The sequence below is a fragment of the Rutidosis leptorrhynchoides genome, chromosome 10 (genome assembly GCF_046630445.1).
Source record: "Rutidosis leptorrhynchoides isolate AG116_Rl617_1_P2 chromosome 10, CSIRO_AGI_Rlap_v1, whole genome shotgun sequence".
NCBI lineage: Eukaryota > Viridiplantae > Streptophyta > Magnoliopsida > Asterales > Asteraceae > Rutidosis > Rutidosis leptorrhynchoides.
The window spans coordinates 35,023,075-35,029,694 of NC_092342.1; positions in this window are offsets into that span (position 1 = coordinate 35,023,075).

A 6,620-nucleotide genomic window follows, 5' to 3' on the forward strand; every position below is an offset into this window, starting at 1 on the left:
TATGATACGTTTTGTAAACATTGCATTCTTTTGAAAAGGCACACCATAAATGAATATTTAAATCAAAGGTTTTCGACATCTGATATTTTTACATATAGACAATCACCGTAAATAAGTTTACAATAGTACTTCCATTGACAATGCAGTCAAAATAAGATACATGGTGATGATTTGGTGAATGCAACATTTTCTTGATAAATATGCCATGTAAGACTCCATGCACATAGCTTGTCTAACACATAAGCAAACAGCGGAAGACTTCTAGGAAACCTGAGAATAAACATGCTAACAAGTGTCAACACAAAGGTTGGTGAGTTCATAGTTTTAATGTTTCGTATAATCTGTATATAAAGGTGGATCACAAGATTTCAGTTGTTTCATCCAGAAACGTTTATCAAAATATTCTACGAAATTGAGCACCCTGGTAACTAAACTTAACGTATATATAATTTGTACCCTTTGTATAATCATCTTAATAAATACACGCAAACCAACGTGTACGCTTCTCAAATAGCATACGTCCGTTAAAAGGCTAGTGCTCTAGCTCGGACGGGGATGTCAAACCCTATGGATCCATATACTACTACTCGCGCCCACCAGTTCTTATAACTGGCAGTTAACAGTTACCAAAGCTAAGGGATTTTTGGTTCAAACTCAGTGTAGAATTTAGTATGTACTTGTATCCATTGTGTTTAAAATAAAGTGCATGTATTCTCAGCCCAAAAATATATAATGCAAAAGCATTTAAAAAGGGAGCAAATGAAACTCACTCAAATCAGTTTTAGTTTTTGTATTCATTTTATAAAACAGCGCATGTATTCTCAGCCCAAAAATATGTATAAAAAGGGATCAATGAACTCACGCATATAAATATTGTATATCGGTTAATAAAGCATTTGCATGTATTCTCAGCCCAAAAATGTAGAGAGTAAAAGGGATCTTATGAAACTCACCTTATCAGCATATAAAGTCGTTCATCGTAATGTGATCGAAACTCAGAGTATCGAATAACCATAGATCTCAACGTATCAATATTGAGATTTAATATTGTAGAAAAGTACGTAGACGTAACGGAGATGATAAACACTAGGTTTGATTCACAAATATACCCCCGAACGTTACCCATAACCTCCTTGGCAATAACCCATAATTTCCTTAACTCTAGCTTGCTCGTAAACTTGTTTTGAAATCGTTTGGACATAACCTCGTCGTAGTATTTTATGTATAATACTAATAATATTACTAATAAAAATAATAAGATTAATAATAATAATATTAATCTTAATAATATATATATATATATATATATATATATATATATATATATATATATATATATATATATATATATATATATATATATATATATATATATATATATATATATATATATATATATATATATATATATATATATATATATATATTTGAGAGACAGAGAGATTTTGAGAAAAAAAATAAATATATTCGAACAAAACTTGCGAGCTTTATAGACCTGGCCTGATTTCCACTGCCATGCGATCGCATGGCTGGGCAGTGTAATTCCCATGCGATCGCATGGGAAACTTTTCCAGCTCACAATGTTTTGGCAACTAGCTCGTCGACATATTTTTATAATATATATAATATATAATTTAAATTAATTAATTATATATTATATTTTATTCTCGTGCATAGTTGATTTGTAATTTTTGTTTCGATAAGTCGTACGTCGTCACTCGACTTATGTCCCGGTTCCGGTTTTTCGAATGTCCCTTCGTACGCTGAGAAAACTTGTACATTACATTTTGGGACATGTACCTTAGTCAAAATATAGCCTTAAATTATCCCTAAATTATATCACTCAAAATATAACTTATACATTTGAGTGTTTTGGTCATTTACATCTATAAATCATCGTCTCGCTATTTGTTAAAATACATTTTAAAATAGTGTTTACTGTAGGAAAGTTACTGTAGCAAAGTCAATTTTTAATGTAGCAATTCACTGTAGCAAAGTCAATTTCACTGTAGCATTTTGAGTACTGTAGCGATTTGAAAATACTGTAGCAAATTAGTGTTTTGCTGGTTCATCTTAAATGCTTTAGTTAACTTATCTAAATATCAATCGAATCAATAAACGAATGTTACTATCGTTTACTAAATAACTTGAAATTATATATATGTATATATCTTTTTAATATACATAAATCAGTTTTTAAATACACATTGGAAGTTATTTATAAATAAATTTTAATAATAAATATTCCAACTTATCATATATATTCAAATAGATATTTAAACCAATAAGTTTAATGTACGGTCTCAAACAATTAATACATTGTTACCTTTTCAAATTATAGTATATATGTATCTATTTATATATAATTGTTCGCGAATCGTCGAAAACAACCGAAGGGTATTTAAATATATAAAAGTAGTTCAAAAATTTTGAGATTCAGTTTTACAGACTTTGCTTATCGTGTCGGAAATGTTAATCATACAAAGATTAAGTTTAAATTTGGTCAGAAATTTCCGGGTCATCACAGTACCTACCCGTTAAAGAAATTTCGTCCCGAAATTTGAGTGAGGTCGTCATGGCTAACAATAAAAATGTTTTCATGACGAATATGAGTCGATAAGTAGAGTTTTATCACGGTTGAATAATATAGATACAACAATCCAATTACTCGAAGCGTATGAGAGAAGTTATCGTAATCAAGTGAAATGGAGAATAGAGATGCGTCTTATCTCTTGTTGTAGTAACAATTGATTTCCGGATTTTAAGGAATAGAAAATCTTCATAATCTAAATAAGATTTGATTCTTCAGAATTTGCGGAAATTAGGATTTTCTTTGATTAAATGTGTAATCTGCCTCGATTGCTATGTCTGATATTTCGCTTATAAATTGACCACTTCCATTTCATTATTTTCACTACTCCTACATCTTCTTCCTCATTTCATACTTTCAAAAGATTGTGAAATGCTTCATCCAGTTCTGATTCTTGATATACTCCTAAAATTCATATCTGTCATTCTTCTTTTTCATCTACCACCAGAGGAAGTTATTTTCTTCTACCATTACCTTGGGGTTATAGGGTTTTTCATTCTCCCGTGTCTTTATATTGCTATACGCATTGATATACACGGTTTGTAATTTATGTGTTGTCATCGGACTTTATATCTTTCCTTATTTTTCAGAGTCCCTGCTTCTGTCTTTTTATAATCATTGACATCCACAGTTAATGCTCCCTCCTATTTGCTGCGATTTATACTCCTATTTCTATTTCAGAGCTTTGTCCCTTCGTTTCTTCTTCTTGCGATTAGACATCTCTTGTAATGGTCCAGAATTCGTAGGTATGGAGTTTTGGATGAACATAGTTAATGTTCTGAGAAGGTAATCGTAATGGCACGATCTTGATTTGTCAAATTACCAGAATATCCGGAAAAGACCGAATCATTAAGAAAATATTTTCTTGATATGTTTAGAGGTTAAATAGAATAAAAGAGTTATGTAACATGGGTCATGATGATGGTGTGATCTGTGAACATTTATCAAGTTCCATTAGAAACTCAGCATGACTTATTGTAATATAATCACGTTGATCAAGTGTCATTATATTATACTAACTCATGCTTCAATTCCCAACATTACTTCAAAACATTTATATTTTAAACTTGAAAGTTTCAGAATTTAGAAACTAAAATAGTTTCTGTTATGGTGTAACACAGATATCGTAAGGAGAAAATTGATTTCTGATAAGAATGATTATGGAATTATCTCCAGAAATATGGAGGATATTTATATTGAAAGATACGATGATATCTTAGAATTTATAATATCAGAGGATGATGCGGAAAATCTATCTGTGAAGGTTTAGAATAAGAAGTAAGGTTCTTACTAATGGTTTCAGTAGTCACTGAATCATTTGGATTCTTTGAAGGCAGGTTCAGTCTTTGTGATTTATTCACAGCCTCTTTCATACTTTACTCAATCCTTTTTTCAGTTCCAAACCTTCTCTTTTTCTCAGCTTTACCACCATACTATTCTTTATCATCAAACTTTTGACTGTTAAGGTCGTTTACAGTTTTTGCTGCTTCATCAACATTTTTCCAAAATTCGGAGAACTAGTTTTGTAGTTTGGGGTGTTTTTTGGAAACTTCACATTCGAAGTATGTAAGTCCAGGAGGTAGACGTTATATGAACACATATAACTGTTGGCGTAGACGTGCTACAAGATTTCAAAATACTGCTTGCTAATTCCCGATAGTTAGTATGGCAATTGCCGTTACAAGTTGTGGATGAGTACATGAGATGGTTTCAATGAGTATAAGGATTTTTCGGAAGGTCAAAGATCAATGAAGTTGTTGGTAAATTTACTGCTAATGTGGTGGAACATGAAAGATTCCCCGATAACAAAAATGTATATGCCAAAGTTACAAGTCTGAAAGGTCGTCGTTGACTGGTTGAACGGTTGATAATACTGGATACTTTGAAAAGAAATTGCAAGGTTATTTTCAGTAATAACAATGCTAAAGGATCTTTCACATTTTTGAAGTCAAAGTATAGCTTTGAAAGATGTAGAGATCTAAGAATGATGTCACCCGTTAAATCTTGACTTGGATTCTGATCCGTCAACATCAGAATATGTAATTGAATTTGTATGGAAACGATTGTATATCGCTGTGAGCATAGTTAATAATTTTTGAATCAAAGTTGAAGAATGTACAGTATAACATATTAATTGTGAACTTATATGTTTCCCGGGAATTACCTACCCGTTAAAGATTTCACAAGTAATATTTTGTACAAAAGAATTTTTATTATCGTCTTTATGAAAATATATGTATGTATATTTTCTTCAGATGTAATACAGATTTGATGAGTTAATATCATATTAAGCTAATTTGATTTTTGACTTGAATTAGAAATGAATAATCTCTAAAACATTAAAGAGTTAATAATCTTTACGGAGTATTTCACTAATGTAATCAATAATCAGTCTTATTGATATTTTCTCAGTGAATCATGTTGGTGCTCATGGAACTCTTGCTAACTTCGCAAGGTACGAATGATGTTTTCTAGAAAGTTTCGAGTACATCGAAAATGAAAATGTAAAATCAACTATGTAATTGAATAATACACTTGGTTTATTATGAAATGGAATTCACTAAGTTGAAACAGAGATTGTAGTTAACAATGGTTAAGTTGTTAAGGAAGGATGTACATCATAGCATATTAGTAATATGAATTTAACCGAGTAGTATTTACCCTTTTTCAATTCATACTTAATAGCTTAGTACGAAAAGATTTATGATGGTTTTAAAATATATATAAGATATACATATAAATTCTTCAGAGGGAATGGGTTAATATTTCATAACTCATTGATACAAATATACGCGTTGTTGACTTGTAATAATATCCACGGTGCTTTCTTGAACCGGCAGAGCTTGTGATGTTAGAGGTGCTGATGATTCTAATGATGTTGACAGCACTAACTGTGATGGTGAGGCTAAGGGTACTATTGATGCTGTTGGTAAAACAAGTCTAATTTGTACCTTACGCATCATTCTTGTCAGGGTTTCTATTCTTCCTTCTATTTATCTGACTTACGGTTAGAACTGGGATAAATAATCTCTAAGATTTTAGAGATTACATAATCACCGAAGAATATTTCTTCGATGAAGTTATGAATCAGTACTTCATCATTTATTGTTGTTGGCACTCCTTGGTATCTACGGTGCGTATGATGTTGATATCCGAAGTACAGTTTTTAGATGTGATATTGAGGTGTGGGATGCGGATGTGGTTGTTGGTGGTGGTAATGGTACTGTTGTTGTTGATAATGGTGGTACTGGTTATGCTGCTGGTGCTGCTACTGGTGTTTGTAACCTTCGCACCATATTCTCCAAAGCCACTACCCGAGCGCGAAGCTCGTTGACTTCTTCTATTATACCGGGATGATCGGTGGTTCGGACGAGCGGACGAATAAGATTTAGAATGTGAGATAATATATAATCATGATGAGATACTCTGGAAATGAGAGAGAAAATAGTATTACGAATAGGTTCGCCGGTAAGTGCTTCAGGTTCTTCGCCAAGAGGTGAATGTGGTGGATGGAAGGGATCACCTTCTTCTTGTCTCCAATGATTAAGTAGGCTACGAACCCATCCCCAATTCATCCAGAATAGGTGATGGCTGATTGGTTGATCCATTCCGGTTACACTTTCTTCAGAGTTCAGGTGAATATCCATATCGGAATAGCTGTCGGAATTTAAGGAATTTAAATTGGATACGGGATCCATCTTGTATAATTAGATATATGATTTTTGATATGAAATAGATTATAGAATTTAGATTGGTACTCTTCAATACATAATTTACATATGTATATATAATACCAAAATTCCGTAAATTACGGAGAAATTTTCGGAAGATGGCAGTCCAAGTTTATAGTAACAGATACGCTAAGATATGAATTTTGTCTATACACTATTCATGCAATCAATGCAGTAAAACGTGTCTAGACTTAAGAATGATAAGCATGTAATTTCCGACAAGAAATGATAAGCAAAACTTTTAACATGCAGACACGATCGAAGTCCAGACTTACTAATGCATCTTAACAAATATCAGT